This window comes from Podarcis gaigeae (assembly GCF_964106915.1).
Source record: "Podarcis gaigeae genome assembly, chromosome: 6".
Taxonomy (NCBI): domain Eukaryota; kingdom Metazoa; phylum Chordata; class Lepidosauria; order Squamata; family Lacertidae; genus Podarcis; species Podarcis gaigeae.
The window spans coordinates 46,522,859-46,540,841 of record NC_139682.1 but is presented as its reverse complement, the minus strand read 5'-3'; positions in this window follow the sequence as shown (position 1 = coordinate 46,540,841).

The window sequence follows — 17,983 nt, the reverse complement described above, 5'->3', positions numbered from 1 at the left end:
CAATCTTATGCTTGGTCATTGGGAGTGAGCCGCACTGAATGCAGTGGGAGTTACTTTTGAGTACAGTGGTACCTCAGGTTACATACGCTTCAGGTTACATACGCTTCAGGTTACATATGCTTCAGGTTACAGACTCTGCTAACCCAGAAATAGTACCTCAGGTTAAGAACTTTGCTTCAGGATGAGTACAGAAATCATGCTCTGGTGGCGCGGCGGCAGCAGGAGGCCCCATTAGCTAAAGTGGTCTTCAGGTTAAGAACAGTTTCAGGTTAAGAACGGACCTCCGGAACAAATTAAGTACTTAACCCGAGGTACCACTGTACACATATTCAGAATTTTGTGGTGAGTGGCAGAGCCTCCCCAGGAATTATTAGAGAGATATATCATTCAACATCTTGAAAGGATGCATTTTATGGGAATCATTTTGATGCCTTTTAAGAGAGCCATACTGGAATCTAGCTGTGGCTCTCTGACACATCGACAATGATGATGGAGAAGGTAAAATATTAGGTTTATGAGGCATTATCCAAACACCTTGCGTCATTTGGACAACTTGATCCATGTGGCAGGAGCTTGGTCCCTTCTGTCTTTCTGCCATGCAGATAGATTAGAGACCTGTGCAGTGTGTATACAGTGACCAGACCTCCTGGATGTGGTCCTTTGCTTCTGGGCCAAAGCCTGATGCAGCCCAAAGTCTCCACTATGAATACAGAAGGTTCTGCTATAAGTAGAGGCCCTTCCAGACAACCTGGCTATTGAGCATCCATCCTGATTTGTTTACAGGGAAATGAGACTGAGTTTAGCTATTCAATGAGCATCCCACACCTTCCTGTGCATTCCCCTTCACTGTCCTTATCACAAAAAGTCCAGTCTTCTGGGGAAGTGGGTTTGCTGTGCAAGACTTCCCAAGCCACTGTAATGGCCTAACCTAAAATTGCTGATATATGATTGAATTCCACCCAGAAGCAGTGATGCATGCTCTGAAAACACCTTAGCACACCTTAGAGTGTTTTACAGATTCTGCCCCCAGTTTGGCAGGGTGTTGTTCCTTTCTTAGGGGGAGGGGGGAAATATGGGATGGCATTTTGATTCCCACAATGTTGTGTGCACACTACAAAAAAACTTGCATGTATAAGCCACACCTGTCCCGCAATAAATACCCGCCTAGAAGCACCGCTGCTTCCAGATTAGTGAGTCTAGAATTGAAGACTCACTGGCACACTATTCACACATACATGAGCCCATCCTCTTCTGCAAGCCCAAGCAAGAACTATGAGCTGTTGAGCTGGTCTTGTTAGGGTCTGCTTGCCTAACATGCTTCTGCATCCAGTTTGAAAATAAACAGCAATTATTCTCCTTCCTTCTGTTTGTAGCTCTTAGTAATTCTGTCTTCAGGAGCACACAGATTCCCTCCCTCCTCCCCCCCGCCATGTGGCATCCTTAGCAGGACTTGCCGCCAGGCTGCAGAGATGACTGATGATGGCTTGGGCAAAGGAGGAGAGGGCTGGAGGCAACAGCTGCTTCAGGAGGGGATTATTAATGAGCAGCAAATGATGGGAAATGCAGAGATCAATTGAAACAAAAGAGTTCAATAGTAAAAAGAAACATTTGCAGAGTAATGAGAGTCCATTTCTCCAGCCCAACTGTCGGAAATACATCCTGTTAAACATCCATCAATTATCTTGGCTTGCAAATGCATTAAAGGAATGAAGAATTATCCATCAAGCATGCTTAGACCTAACGCAGTCTCCCTTAAAAGAAAAAAAAAAAGCGGGGGGGGGGGACCAGTTTCAGGAAAGGCAACATTATGCAACTTAATCTGCAATGTTTGGCACTGCAAGTGTAACAGCCTACACTGGTGACATCGCAACCCATCATTACACGGACAGGCAATGGAAGCGACAACAACTTTGGCATTACTGTTGACATGCATCAAGAGTCCAGAGTACCGGTAGTTAGTTTTCTTGCTCTCAACCTCCATCTCTCTGATCTTTGTTCTCCCCACCAGTACCACAAACATAAAGTAGAATCCAAGGAAGATCTGTGGCGAACAGTCAGCATTCACACAAAAACTATGGTTCTTTTCTCTTTTTTTGAAGCTATTAGAACTAAACTGGTAAAACAACACCAACCAAATTTGCAGATCTGCAAAGATATGGGCCTGTTACAGTTTAATTTTTCTCTTCAGCTGCAAAGATGCTAAATTTTGCACTGCTCTTCATGGGCACTGAACTCTGGAATCCTGGCATCCCCCCCCCACACACACCAGTGCAAGTGCTGCACGTAAAAGCAGTGACCCACATGAGTGGGTCTGGAGCACGGCTAAAAATTCACTAAATATCAAGGATGCTGTAGCAGCAGATCATTGAGGTCACTCACAACTCTGTGGTCCTATCACTCATGCAGAACTCAGCTAGGTAGCCAATTAGTATTAAAAACAACAACACCTTGGGAGTTCAGCATTGCCACCTCAAGAGGAGACTGTCAAGTTGGAAAAGGTTCAGAGAAGGGCAACCAAAACAATCAAGGGGATCGTGGAAAGGTTGCGGCATTTGAGATTTTTCAGTTTGGAGGAAAGGTAGGTATGAGGTGACACCGAGGAAGTTTACAAAATGATTCACAGAATGGAGAAAGTGGATAGTGATTTCCGCCCCTCTTTTTCTCATAACAGTAGAACTCTCAGACATCCCATGAAGCTGACGGCTGGAAGAGCCAGGAGAGATTGAAGAAAGTACTTTTTCACACAGCACATAGTTAAACTATGGGAACTTGCTGCCTTAGGAAGCAGCGACGGCCACCAATTTGGATGGCTCTAAAAGAGGATGGGAGAAATTCATGAAAGATAAGTCTACCGACATCTAATCTGGGTGGCTATTGTGAGACTGGGATGCTGGACTAGATGATCCAGCAGGTTCTTCTCATGTTCTTCTTCTGTTTACTTTGGGCTGCAGAATGTTTTTGTCAAGGAGCAAAAGTCCTTATTCAGCAGATCTGTCTGCTGCATGTGTTGTTACAGTATGTGTTGTTCAGACACATACTGTGACAGTGTGCCATGCTGGGTCTCTTGTCCATCTGCATAGCAGGTTGATGGGGGAAACAAAATCCTGCCAGCATGTGTCCATGTTATCCAAATAACCCCCATGCAAATGATTCTCATGCCCAATTAATCTGATTGTGCCTTCTTTGTGGCCACAGCAATGAGGTTGCTTGCTCAAAGAAACCTAAATTCCAAATCAAATCATCTGATGTGTACATAAGATTATATGAAACTGTTGGTTTGGATAAATGCTTTAAAAATAGCCATTACAGCCCAACGTGCAAAATATCCAGTGTTCTGGTTGTGTTGGGTGACTGGGTTATCATTATCTCCCTCCACCCTCAATTAAGTGCCAATGATATCAGACAGAAACTTGGGCATCTCCAATTAATTTAGATCTAAATTTATTGCTCTCATGACTGAACAGGAAATTTTGAAACTATTATTGTGCTATAAAGAGCCTCGGAACATTTTTAAAACTCACACACCATTACTGTGTGAGTAATGGGCTTTGCTGCTGTCAGGTGCAGCAAACTAATACAATCACTCCTCTTGATTATTGTCCTGCATGATTCATAAAAAAGCACATAAGAAGTTCCTTGTTGGATCAAACCAAAGGCCTATCTGGCCCAACACCCTGTTTTCCACAGTGGCCAACCAGATGCCTAGGGGAAGCCCATGAAAAGGACATGAGGCCAATAGCCCAGTCTCAAGCAGTGTTTTCTACGCTAATAAAGGAGGGGGAAAGGGTTGATGAGAAGCATCAACATTGTAAACACTTTCTCACTGCCATCCCAGAAGATGCCTGCTTCAATTTCACCTGCCATCCCTTTGAGGCTGCATATGTGCCATACATTTAAAGCATATCCTCACCCCCAAGAAAAGAATCCTGGGAACTGTAGTTTGTTAAGGGTGTTGGGCATTGTAACTCTGTGAGGGTAAAAGACAGTTCCCATGGTTCTTTAGGGGTGGTGTGCTTTGAATGTATAGTGTGTTTGCAGCCTAAAGCTCTCCAGCCCATTGCCAACTTGAATAAAATATTGGGGGGCGGCAGGTAAGCCCTGTCCCACATCACAAGATGCACGCACACACCATTTGAATGGCAATGCCCATCAACTTGGGGAGCCAAGCCCCCTCAAATATTTTATTGGGGGGGTGGCAAAGGGATATCGGCTCCTAGGAGTTGGCTCCTATGACTTGAGGGATGTTGAGCATGTCATTAATGGGCACCACAGAAAGGGAATGGTCATGTGTTTGCAAAGCTCCTGCTGATGAAACTTCTCATATCTGCACAGAAGCAGATACTGCTTTGAGCATAGACTTTTTAAGGAGTTGTTCTTGGTGTTGAGTGCCTGTGGATGAGGTTTAATTACTGTGGTAACTGAGGGTATGGACAAGGTTCTTGGGTCTTTGGGATCCTCAATAACATTAACACCGTTGTCCTATCAGGTTGTTTAAAAGCAGAAAAGGGAAATGGCTTGAGTGGTGAGTGGTGAGAATGTTGGACTAGGGCCCGGGAGACCAGGGTTCAAATCTACACTCAATCATGAAGCTCACTGGGTGACCTGGGGCCAGTGACTGCCTCCCAGCCTAACCTAGCTCACAGAGTTGTTGTGAGAATAAAACTGGGAGAGACAGAATGATGTGCACCATCTTGAGCTCCTGGGAGGGCAGGTGGGATGAAAATGATGCCCATCAGACAAGCAGAACCTGAACACCATGCCATTCTCCCCATCTGTGAATCCCAGCAACTGGTGGGAGGAATTCACTTTGCCCTCCTGTAGGGGAGGGCCGGCCCTGATGTCTGGCAGACTGAACCTATGGCCTTGGTATGCTTCCACTCCAATAGGGCTTTGATAGGGACGTTGCAGCTATACCAGAAGCCTTAAAAAGCAAAGGGGCATCTTTCATTGTGAGCCAGCGCCGCTTGCGCATCTGCACTGCCTTGCTGCAAGGGATGCCTGCTGAAAAGCATTTATCCAAGCTGTGTTATCCACTTCAGTGGCAGGAGAAACATCCCCTCCTTCCTGAGTCCCTGCAGAATTAATGGACTCCTGGATAGTAAATAACAATCTGTTAACATGCAGGGGCTACAGTCAGAGATAGATGAGCCCCTGCCCCAACCCACCCCTCATGCTGAGCTTTGCAAAAGAAGTGAAAAACTCTCCAGAAAGAGAGACAAGAGGAATGATACAAAGTGAAGAGTCCACTTTAGCTTGTTGACAAGGGCAACATCCTTCATGGGGGAAATATTCATGTCCCCCAAGGGATCGCTGCGCTCCGAGCTTACAGCATCCTGAAAGGGTTGTGGGAGGTCTTAATAACAAGAGTAAACGAATCCTCCGCTGTGGGCAGGCTGCAAGTCCAGGTTTAAAACCTAGGCTTTTGTAGTTTGATGCTTAAAAAAATAAATCACTCTTGTAAACCTACATTAGCAAGTAATGTCTATTTGATATAAAAATGGTTCTCTCTCTCTTACTTTCTATCCAGCATTCCAGGCTAAAATGTGTTATTGTGACAAAGTCCTTAATTTGTGTGAAGACAGCTCCTCTTTTGGGGGGGGGCTGTGTTGCAGGAGGAGTTCCTGGACCTTCCAGTGACCCGGCAGTGAGCAGAGGGATGCTATCCACATCACTAGGATGCCCAGCCGCATCACACACCCCAGCTGACCAATTGGGTTAGCTGAGAGCATGGCCACTTCCCATTTAAACCATGGTGCAGCTGGGGGCAGCCTCCCTTCGTCTTCTTCTGTCGATCTATGTAGTCTAACTATGCCAAACTCTTAAAATAAAATATGGGATGAAGTAATATTTGGGTCGAATCCCTGCGGCGGGGTGCGCTCCCACTGCTCGGTCCCAGCGCCGGCCAACCTAGCAGTTCGAAAGCACCTCCGGTTGCAAGTAGATAAATAGGGACCGCTTACCAGCGGGAAGGTAAACGGCGTTTCCGTGTGCGGCTCTGGCTTGCCAGAGCAGCGATGTCACGCTGGCCACGTGACCCGGAAGTGTCTTCGGACAGCGCTGGCCCCTGGCCTCTTAAGTGAGATGGGCGCACAACCCCAGAGTCTGTCAAGACTGGCCTGTACGGGCAGGGGTACCTTTACCTTTACCTTTTAATATTTGGGTTGAGCTTTCTTAACTGGTTGTTCAGATTTGGGCTTATTCATGCCCATCGTCCAAAAAACATTTATAAAATTGTGAAGCACAGAGGGGTCTTCCAGTCGACCTCTTTATAGAGCATTTGTCCTGATTTGCTTGCACAAAAATTAAATGGAGGTTTGATTACGTTGGCTCTTCATTGAGCATTCATTCAGATTTGTTTGCAGAGGTCAAACAGTAAAGAGCATCCTTCCCTAATTTCTCCTGATTTGCTTGTGGGGCATTTATGCGTCTTTCCCTTTAGTCATTCATGCCATGTTTCGCAATGCATTTCCTCATCACTTTCCTAACCATGAAAGGTCAGTTTCCTTTTTTAAAATAAAAATGGTTTGATTGCCGTACATGAGGGTGACAGGACGCCTCTGATCCGTTTTCATTCTGCAAGCCTAAGTTCGCCTGTTATGTGCTTGAACCCATCCTGCAAAAACGGTCTGGAAGCACCCAAAGTGAAAGTTTTAAAAATGCAGATGTTGTATTTAAATGAAGCAGAAAGTATTTATGTTGTGGCCACTTGTCCATCCCACTCTGCTCTCTGGAGTTTTAAGCCTTAATCCGTGCTCAGGGAAAGGGTACTTTTAGAGTCTCACAGCACTGGGGTTTGCTTCCTTCCCAAGGCTCCATTCTCTGAAAGCCTTGGGCCTGTTGAGATCCAGCCTCCTGCAGAAATGGAAAAGTTTTTCTCCCTCCAAGCTCACCCCATCTGCAGGATTCTTGCAACTATTGCTGAGATATCCAAGTGACCTGGCTTAGCAGGACCACACAAATATGTGGACTCCTGGATAGAAGCAGCTCAAAGCACTTTTCTATTTCCCTGGTCCTTTTTTTGCTGCCATTCCATACAAGGTTTGGGTTAGCATGCTCTCTGTATCCAGGCTCATTTTTAATCTCTCTCCTCACTGACCACAACCCCTGGTTTGGATAGGAGGCTACGCCAAACCATGGCTTAGCTCAGCACAGTGTAAGAGCAAAAATGAGGAACAAAGTGAAGGCAAGCTCCTCTCCAAGGGTGTAAAGATATGTGTGGTCCCAATAAGTTGAGCGGGTAGCACTGTGAGTTAAACCACAGAACCTAGGGCTTGCCGATCAGAAGGTCGGCAGTTCAAATCCCCGCGCTGGGAGACTTCCGGTTTAGCGCGAAAGGCTAATGGCGGATTCCCTCCGAGCTCCGGAGGGAATCGGCTCCGTGGATGACGGGTCCTGCCGCGCCGGCGACGCGGGGACCCTTAAAAACCACAGGCGCGGAAGCCTGTGGACTTGGTGACTCGGTGGGCACCATTTGCACCCCCCAACTCGTGAAGAAGCCTTTTTAAAGGCTTCGGAGCGGGGGACGGAAAGTGGTGCTGAGAGTAGACCGCTACTTCTACGGAGCGAAGCCGCAAGCCATGGCCAGAGAGCGCTGACTTTCTCCCTGAAATTTGGACTGCAAAGAAGTAACCCGTGAGTAATACGGAAATTGGAACAAAAAAAATTATTTTTCCTTTGAAATTCGGAACGACCGGGGGAGGTGTTAAAAGGAAGTCCGCCCCCCCAGCATTGTAGTTAATTTAAAGCAAGAATCAGATAACTAAGGTCGAGAGACTATTCTTTCTTTTTTTTGCGATTGAAAGTCATTAATTTCACGATTTGGATTTATAAGTATTGGGTTAGAAGAATCGTAACACCCCGGGACCCGGGAGTGAACCGTGAGGGAATTGGCTGGAGACATAAGGAATTTGACAGCTGTCAAACGAGCTGTCAAAATCAGAAATATTTGTTTATTCCTACTTTGGCTGTGTTTTTTTGCTGTTGAAAACAAGAAGAAAGAAATAAAGTAACTTGATTGTTGGAGAAAGAATACTAAGAAAGAATACTAAGTAACAGAATCCCTCTAGAGGGGTTCGGAGACATTACAATGGCTGCAGATGGAAAAGTACTGGTTGAGCTAGAGAGAATACTTCTTACTGTGGGAAAGTTACAGGAACAGAGCGAAGCTTTGGCTTCAGAAGTAAAGACCTTGAATTTTAATGTAAACAAACTTCTAGACTGTACCACAGATTCGACTCAAGAAAATCTTGCAGCTGAACAAGAAGAGAAATGTGCTGTTTCAGAGGGGCGAGAAGGAGGAGCTGAAAAGTTTCTGGAGAAAAAGAACAATCAGAGGCCTCTAAAAATGGATTATAAGGAAAATAAGATTTGGATGACTAAAATTCGGCTTGAAGTTGAGAAGAAAGATTCTTGAGATCTTCCTACAGGGAGATCGGAAGATTTATGGATTACAAACTTGTATAAGGTGAAAGTTGGAGCCTTTGGACCATTTGGGACATTTGGATTTAAAAGAAACGTGGAATATGATTTGGGTTCCACCTTTGAACATGGAGGCCTGGTTGGAAGAAATATGGATCCTTCTGGGACTGAGCTACTTTGCGACATGATGTTCAACACAAAGGACTATCAACAAAATCGGCTGAGAGGGCCTGAGAGAGACTTAAGAGCCTCGGACGTGAGGGATCCAGGATGAGAATGGGCTGATGGGCAGTTTGTGGGATCAAACCCGGGGGGGGGGAGGAGAATTTTAGAATTTAAAGGGTGTATAATTATAAATTGTTTTTTCTATTTAATTGTTATTTGGTTTGTAATTAATATAAAAATTGGGAATTTTGTGGAAGGGAACTTGGGTCGACCTTAGAAAAGGGGGTAAGAAGGTGTAAGCATGTAAGCCAAATTTATAAATTTATAAGTTAAGTATATATAAGTTCATAAAGTTAAGTATATAAGTTAATTTAGTAAGAACTTGCTGAACTAACTATGGGAATAGGGATACAAGAAGGGGCGGGATGGGGAAGTCAGGAAAAGAGGTTAAGAAACAAGGGTTTGGAAATTATACATGTTTGTTTCTATGTTGGTGTGTATTGTGTGTATTTATAAAAATTGTGTAAAACCCAATAAAAATTTATTTAAAAAAAAAAAACAAATCCCCGCGCTGGAGTGAGCTCCTGTTGCTCATTCCCTAATCCTGCCAATCTAGCAGTTCGAAAGCACGTCAAAGTGCAAGTAGATAAATCGGTACCTCTCCGGCAAGAAGGTAAATGGTGTTTCCATGTGCTGTTCTGGTTTGCCAGAAGCAGCTTAGTCATGCTGGCCACATGACACGGAAGTTGTATGCCGGCTCCCTCAGCCAATAAAGTCAGATGAGTGCCGCAACCCCAGAGTTGTCCTCAACTGCACCTAATGGTCAGGGGTCCCTTTACCTTTACCTTACCATAGCTATGCAAACCAGACCTGAATGTCAGAACTAGTCCAATGGTATGGCAACTTTGCAAGTGAATGTCAGTGTTAAATTTCTCCAGAGAATTTTGGAATACAGTTGCAAGAGATGCTAAGGCCTGGAGAGAACAATAACAGCAGCTGGGTGTGTGTCTGTGTTTTCTTCAGTCTTTAATGCAGGCCTTCACATCTCTAGTACCGACTCCGTAAAACCTCTGGGCTAGACCAACTTTCTTTCCTTGCCTTTAGCTGAACTAAGACAAACTTTATTTTAAAAGACTTTTGGAGCCTCAAAGCTTATCTTATTGTTTTATTGCTCGTTTTCATGTTTGTTTTTAATGGATTGATTTCTGTTGTTGTAAATTGATTTGTTTTATTGATTTTAAGTGGCTGCACATGGTGCAGGAAAAATAGCCTATAAATAACATGGAATAAATAAAATAGATGTAGAAACCTAAGGGGGCACCAGAGGGCAGGGGCCCATGCCCTCAGAAGGCTTGATCTCTATACAGTACTTCCCCTCCACTCACACCTCCCCAGAAGGCAAGACTCATAGGTAACAGCCACAAATAGACACTGGATTGTTCTGTGGATTATAACATTGATCTTTTTTAGTGCTGGCCAGCAGCATGCATCAAGGCCGTGCAGTCAATGGGGTTGTAGCTGTCAACCGGGAATAGACACACAGTATGCTTGGCAGAGGTCTTAGGCAGCAGCAGACATCATGAGTTAATGGACCCCAGATTTAACAGTCAGAAGATCTCCAGCCTCTGGAATATGTGATACAGTACTAATATCCGGAAGTGGCCTACAAAAGAGACGACGTTGTGTTAGCAAGTAACCTTCCAGCCCATCTGCCAGTGACCTGGCTTTTTACTCTTTCTAAGAGAGTGACCCCATATTGAGTCCAAAAAACTTTCACCCGTGCATAGAGTGCGTTTTCAAAGTCCGTTCTCCACCTGAATTTCCAAGCTTAAATCATTTAGCAAGGGCCAGTAAATGCCTTGGCCCTTCCAAGCGTGAAATACAAAGCACTCACCATCTCTTTACATCCTGTTCCCTGAGTACCCATCTCTCCACATGAAGCCTTTTATATCTCTTCTTACTCCTTACCTGACCAGTCAAGAAAGCCCTGGTGTATTAACGCTGCGAAAAAATCCTTCACTAAATCATCCTTGATGGAAAAACTGCCTGCAATTTTCTTTCTAAACTCCCCCCTCCCCCCGAAAAAACCTTTGACTTTCGGGAGAGAGGAAGGGAGCAGATTAACTTGTGCAGCATGAAAGAGCTTGTTACATTTAAAACAGGAATAAGATTTTTGAGGGGTGATGAATTTCACCCCAAAAGAGCTGCTGTTGTAATGGCAGCTGGAGCAGCTCCCTGTTCTAAGCTGAAGCACACCTGGGAATGGGGCACTCGAGCCATTTTAAGAATGGTTTTATGGGCCTGAAAAGGGTCTGCATGTGGCATTCCAGGTTTTCATTGCTCAGATAAATGGCTCTGCTCAGAAACGGTTGTGCTCTGGGCAGGGGGAACCTGCTGACTGCTGCTGTCCATGGTCTCTGGTTCCCAGTTTTGCTCTCCCCCCCCCCCCCCGTACCAGCAGGATTCAGTGACTGAATGTGCTTTACTGTGTTAGGCTGCAGGGAGAGAGCCAATGAGAAGCTTCAACTCCACAAGACTCTGACCATCCTGCTGTGCTAACCGAGCCTCTGAGCAAGCTGAAATTGATCAAGGTTTTCTGCATATTGTTTTCAGCCATGGTTCCATTTTGAAAAGTTACATAACGTAAAATTGTTTTTGAGAGCCATCATTACGATCGTTCGCCCTGTGGAATGCCCCTCCATCAGATGTCAAACTATATGACTTTTAGAAGACACCTGAAGGCAGCCCTGTATAGGGAAGTTTTTAATGTTTGATTTTTCATTGTGTTTTTATATTTTGCTGGAAGCCGCCCAGTGTGGCTGGGGAAACCCAGTCAGATTGGATAATAATAATAATGATGATGATGATGATGATGATGATGCCTGGACTTTGCTGCCCCTTTTGAGAGCCTCTCCACGTTGTGCGTAGGGCAGGCCCCTCATCCTTTCACTCTGGTCACACTGCAGAAAGGAACCATTTCAAAAGAAACAAGGAGACAACATTGACAGCGCTCTGTTAGGTTCTGATTTCAAAACAAGGATTTCTCGTCATTTCCATTCATTGTCATGAGTAGCAGCACAGCCTGCTGGGTCACAAGCCCTTTCTCCGTTGCTGTATCTGCGCTGCCAGTGCTCTGAGTGAGGCACGAAAGGGTCTCTTCCCCTGCACAGCCTCCTCTGTACCAGTCTGGAGAGGCACCTCCCTCACCCCAAAGGATGGCAGCTCCTGTGAGTAAGTGGCCCATCTGTCTTCTTTGGGACATTAACTGTGATGATTTGTCAGATGTAGGAGAGTGACAGACTTGTGCAAATTACCCAGAGGAGGGGAGGGCTGAGCTGCTGTGCTTATTCAATCTGGAACAACCCTGACCTGCTGACAAAGGCAGAGTTATTTTTAAAAAGCCACAAGTCAGCAGAATTCTCCTTAGCAGCTTTTGCTGCTGCTGCTGCTGCTGCTACTGCTACTGCTACTGCTGCTGCTGCTACTGGTATAAATTAGCCCATGGAAACTGATATCAGGCAATTGGATGATGGCTTCAAATGGGGTGCACCAGAAATGCTCTGAATCAGTGCCTCCCCCTCCCTGGTTCCTCACCTCTCAGGGTCACTTATCACTGGAAGCAAAAGTGTGCCATTCTTGACCTTCCACATAAGCTCATTTCCAACGTGATGAAGTCTTGCCAAAAGCCTCTATTCCTGTCTCTCACGAGAATGCTCAGCCTGCTTCGCAGAGCAGGATAATATACAGTCTGCTTCCTCCATTTCCCCACAGCCTGGCTGAAGTGAAGCATTAGGAAGCTTCCTGCCTGGGAACCTGGGGTGCTCAGCATCTCAGGGGACCAGACAGGCCCTGTTGCTAAGTATAACTGGGAAAAGACCATAGTTCAATGGCAGAGTGCCTGCTTGCTCAATCCCTGCAAATTCAGAAGTGTTGGGTCCCTTCAGGACCATGTCTCCTCTCAGCCACACCCCTGCTAAGATTATACAACCTTCCAAGATTACATGATAATATTTATGCAACAATGCAATAATAATTAGGGATGCATTGCAGCAATCAATGCACATATCCATAGATCACATTTCAGCAAGTTCTCCTATTTTCGTGCACCTACATGGACAAATGATTTTGAGTGCTCTGATATCTTCTTTCAGAGTGGCTTAAACTGTGTTTTCTGTGAAGTTTCGTTGTACATAACAAAACTTGCACACTAGTCTTGAAACTGAAATACTTTGTGCTTTCAGTGTTCCTAAGTGCTTAGCTTTCGCCATATAGTGGCGAAAAAGCTCCTGATTGGGTGACTCTAGGACACTGGAGAGAGGACTCTGCTGCAGAAGTAGCAACAGGTCTTTGACCCCCTGCAACCCAGGACTACCACATCACACTTCCTGGTGTTTCCAGGTAGGAGTGGAAAAGGCCCTTGTCTAAAACCTGAGAGAGCTGCTGCCATATGAGCAATATGGCATTAGATAGGTCAATGGTCCGGCTCAGTGAAAGGCATCTTCGTATATGATAAACTTCAACATGATCTTTCTGAGGACATCTCATGAGAAAAGAGGAAGAAGATGGGAACAGCAGCCCTGTCTCTGAAAATCAGGATATCTGAAGTGCTTTAATTGTAAGGAAACACCTTGTTGTAGACCAGATTCTGCCAACTAGTATCTTAGTATCCCTTATTTTTGACATGTTGATAGTTGACAACCTGGTGATTGGACTTCTATAGCACCTGTGACTCTTGGTTGGTCCCATAGTGAACATGGCAGATGAATAGGCGAAGGGATTAATGCAGGACTGGGGAACCGGTGGCCTTCCAGATGTTGTTTGATTACATTTCCCATCACCCCTAGCCAGTGGCCATGCAGGCTGTGGCTGATGGGACTGAAGTCTGGAGTGTCACAGGTTCCCCAGCTCAGGACTAATGGAAAAGGGTCTACGGATGAAACCTAGCAAACCAAGTCATGCCTTTTCAGTCCTCACTTCCCTAGGAAGCTTGAGGGCTCACTGGAGGCCTGCGGTTGTGATCTAGTTATTTGTACTGCTGCGACACCAAGAGCTGCCATCTTCTGAAGGACAAAGGGAGAAGGTCCTCTAATAACTGACATGAAAAACAAAAAATGAGCATGGTTGGAGAATGCATTTATAAGGAAGCTATTAACAGATACAGGACATTCTCCAGAAAAAAGGGAGAAAATCTTAGCCTGTGCCTCTCTATGGACATTTTCAGGCTGGGATGATCCCTGTAAGCTTTCTCTCATAGACTCAAAGAGTTGGAAGGGACCTAAGGGGCATCTGATCCAACCCCTTGCAACTGCCATCAGGGAGAGAACTTTGCTCTCCTAATGCTGTGGTGGTTCTGCTCCTGTTCCCTTCAGCTGCAGAGGGAGGTAAGGCACTCTGACATCAGCTAGGTGATCAAAGTGCACTAGGAGGTTAAATCCCCCTGCTTCTCAGGGAGAACATCACCAGCCTGGGAGAGAGCAGCCTCCAGACCATTGGCCAGAGAAGGAGAAGCTGAAGGGAGCTAGTTTACCCCATCCTCTCCCTCCTGGAATAAGCACTTGGGTCTGTATCCAATGAAGTCTTACTCAGAGCAGGCTTATTAAACCCAACAACAGCATATGAATCAATCTGGCTTACTTGACACAACAAACCCCCCACCCCACCCCTCACAAATGCAAACAAACCCCATTGCAGCCAACCACAGACAACCAACCATACCCTGGGCCCCCAACCTCTCTCACTACCAAGGAAACGTAACAATCAAATAGAAAGAGAACCTATCCAGTTGAAGTTGACAGAAAAACACCACACGTACACTGTAAAAAATAAAAATTTCACCACTACCCCTCCCCTTAGTCTTCCTGACCTTATACTGTATTCAGCAATAATGTCTCATAACAAATGTAACTGATCTGTAGAAAAGACTGTACAACTTGAAAAAAGAGACAATGCATGTACTTTTTTAAAACAAGAAAATCTTTAATATATATATATATTTAAAAGCAGGCTAATTAGAACTGATGAGTTTCCATTAGTCATATTCATTTATTTCAGTGGGTCTACTCTGAGTAGGTCTAACCTTGACTACAACCCTTGGTTCAAACTGCCACTTGCCTTGGAGCCACAGAATTGAAGGGAAGGATGGTTCTGGCCCCATCCTTCAGCCAGGGGGTTGGCTATTGGTTGAAGATGTGTGTCTGTGTATTGTGAGTGTGAAGGTTTTGCATTATTGCAACCTGTTACTTGTAAACTGCATTCAGAGTCATTTAATTGAAAGACAGAGTATAAATCTTCAAAATAAATAAACACACCCCTGCACACTCCCATGACTGTTAATGTTTCTTTTAATAAATAAAAAAACCTGAAAAAATATGAATCACAGATGTCACACATCACATCTAGCCTGGACCTCAAACTGGGCATAAGAGCAATTTTAGTATCCGGGCAGCTGGTAAATTGGTTTCAGGATGATTAAATTGAGGAGTGGGGAGCAATTGTGAAGATTAAATTATCCATGTTGGTCTATTCTTTCTCTTACTATAAGGAAGAGGAAGAGAAGAAGAGGAGAAGAGTTTGGATTTGATATCCCGCTTTATCACTACCCTAAGGAGTCTCAAAGCGGCTAACAATCTCCTTTCCCTTCTTCCCCCACAACAAACACTTTGTGACGTGAGTGAGGCTGAGAGACTTCAGAGAAGTGTGACTAGTCCAAGGTCACCCAGCAGCTGCGGGGAAGCAAACCCAGTTCACCAGAATACAAGTCCACCACTCTTAACCACTACACCACACTGGCTCTCGATGATAACTTTGGGTAGCAAGAAGAAAGTATGACTTTCCCAGCCTTTCATAGGTAAAATCAGCTAGCATTATAGTCATTAGACCTATTTGGTTAAACATTGGCAGGTTTCTTACCTCACTTATGTCCCCAGTTTTCAACTGGATTGTCACTCCCTTCCTGCAAAAAAAATTTTTTAAATAAAATAGGGAAGAGAATGTGATTGCTTTTTTCTCACCACAAAACAGTCAGAACTGCTACATCTATTTTCCTGAAATCTGGCAGGCTTCATCCCTCAAAAGGAGTGGCCATGTCTACAATATGCATCCATTTCTGGCAAGGCAGGAAAGGCAGAGACTGTTAAAAAGCACTCTAAAGGTTCACTGCATGAAAACCCCTGGACGGTTCTGTCTGAAATTTGACAGGCTTAATCCACTCTGGGGGACTACCTTGCCTGCAATTTCATCCACTTAAGTGGAAAGGAAAACAGGTTATAGCCCTTTTTAGATTTCCCAGCATAACCAATGGGGCAGATTTAACAGATCAGAGTCAACCTGAATAATGAATCAGAATAACACGATGCAGATCCAAAAGAAACCGAACTGATTCCCAATGCTACAGGTACAGACACAAGACAGATCTTGTGGTCACTCCACAAACCCTGCTATATACTTTCCTGTTGACTCCGCCTCCAAAGTACTGAAAAAATCCACCTCATGAATCTCTGGCTGAGTATATGTTCTCTGTTAGACAGCTCTTGAAAAAATAACAACCAAGGGATTCATATTTGAAGAGGTTACCACTCTGTAGATGGTATCACTAAAACTAAACTTAGAACCTGCTTTTATGTAAACTTGCTTGAGATCCAATTTTTTAAAGCAACAGCAGGAACCTCCCCCCCCCACACACACACACTACAATAACTTGCTATGTTAATGCATTTTACTACATCACTACATCATAGGTCGGCCCTGCCGTTAGAATGCCAGAGAGGTCAGCTATAAAGTGTTGGGAGGCCAAAGCTGTATCTGCCCTGTGTTCCCTTATGCCTTGTGCAGTGGAGGACACTGTCAACTAGTCTTGTAGGCTTCTGAACATGGAAATGCAAGTGGTGCTCTCTTGTACTTCACTCCAAGCATCAACGTGTCTTGAGCTGGGCCTGATCACATTTCAAAGGATGCTGAAGAGTAATGGTAGAGTGATATAATATAATAGGATGAGATCTGGACTTTGGTCCAGGGTCAGATCCAATGTAACCTATGGCATGCAACAGACCCACAGGGGAAAAAAATATGTTGACGATATCATACAATGTCCCTAGGATGTAGCTTATAAACTAGAGCCAGTGGGCATCTGGAATGCCACTGATTCCCAGAACTGTTAGTGGAGGACTTATTATAACATAACTTTTCCAAGCAGATGTGCTCATATGCTTTTCGAAAGAATTCTGCTAATACCAAAATTTATATTGGAATTGGCCCAATCAGTTCCATTTCTTTTAGACTGAATTCCTTTTGATGGATTTACCAAGCCATACATTCATCGTGACTTGAAGTTTCCCCTTGAAGTACAAAAGAATCCATGGAAAATGACACTGAATCTACTAAAGGGCCTTCCCAGGCAATAATTTGTCAGCACCCACAAAAATGCACAAACTGAATTTTGCAGGGAACCCAAGCTACTTTCCTCCAAGTTGCTACTCAGTAGCTGCAGAGGAATCCAGATGTCTTTTTTCAGTGTAATGCTTTTATTGCAGGGAAATCTGTTTTCCAGTAAAATATTGCAGTATTTTGTTACTGGGGAAATGTCTTCATTTCTCCCCTAACTACTGATTCCAGTACAGTTGTAAATTCTGTGGTTGTGCAAGTGCTGTGGATTTCTCTTAGTGGCGGCGTGTATGGTTGTAGCCACATTCTAGAAGAACTTAAAAGAGGCAGACTTGAACATTAGGCCAGAGTAAGTGTGTCATATTGCTCTTATGGATAAAACTGAGTCTGGCAAGAGGAACAAAGCACAAAGAGACTTTTGCTGGAGAATTATGGAGCTTTATTTCATTCACAAATACTCCAGAAAAACAAAGACCAGTTCCAAAGGTTTATATGAACTTGTAGATCATCAACAAAAGATTACTTTTGTTTCTAGAATATATATATGCAAGGATTCTGAAAACAGAACTTATTTTTTTCATAAAGAAAAAATGGATACAAGTGCTGTGAGTACGACTGAAAGTAGAGGAGCCCTATAGAGATGTGGATATTGCAGTCAAACATTGAAGTGTTAGTCCAGTTTTACATTAAGGTGCATGCATAGTGCCCAGCGTGCATCTTATTCCAAATATTCTCCTTCTCATATTCACTCTGTGCTTGACCAAAAGTGCTATGACTGTTTTATGGCTTAGATATCTATAAATGCAAATTTCCCGGTGCATTTTTGCCCATGCATCAGCAGGCAGGCAATGTTACTTTGGGGGAAAAATCAAGAATCAGGAAACAAACCTATGTACAGGTATATAAGCTGTTGGACCATTCCTACTCTTGCTTTCTGTTCTAAATGGTTTTGCTTGCCTTGATTTCCTGCATTGCTTTCTAAGTATAAGTGGAAATTCAGGGCATAGATGGAGGAAAATAT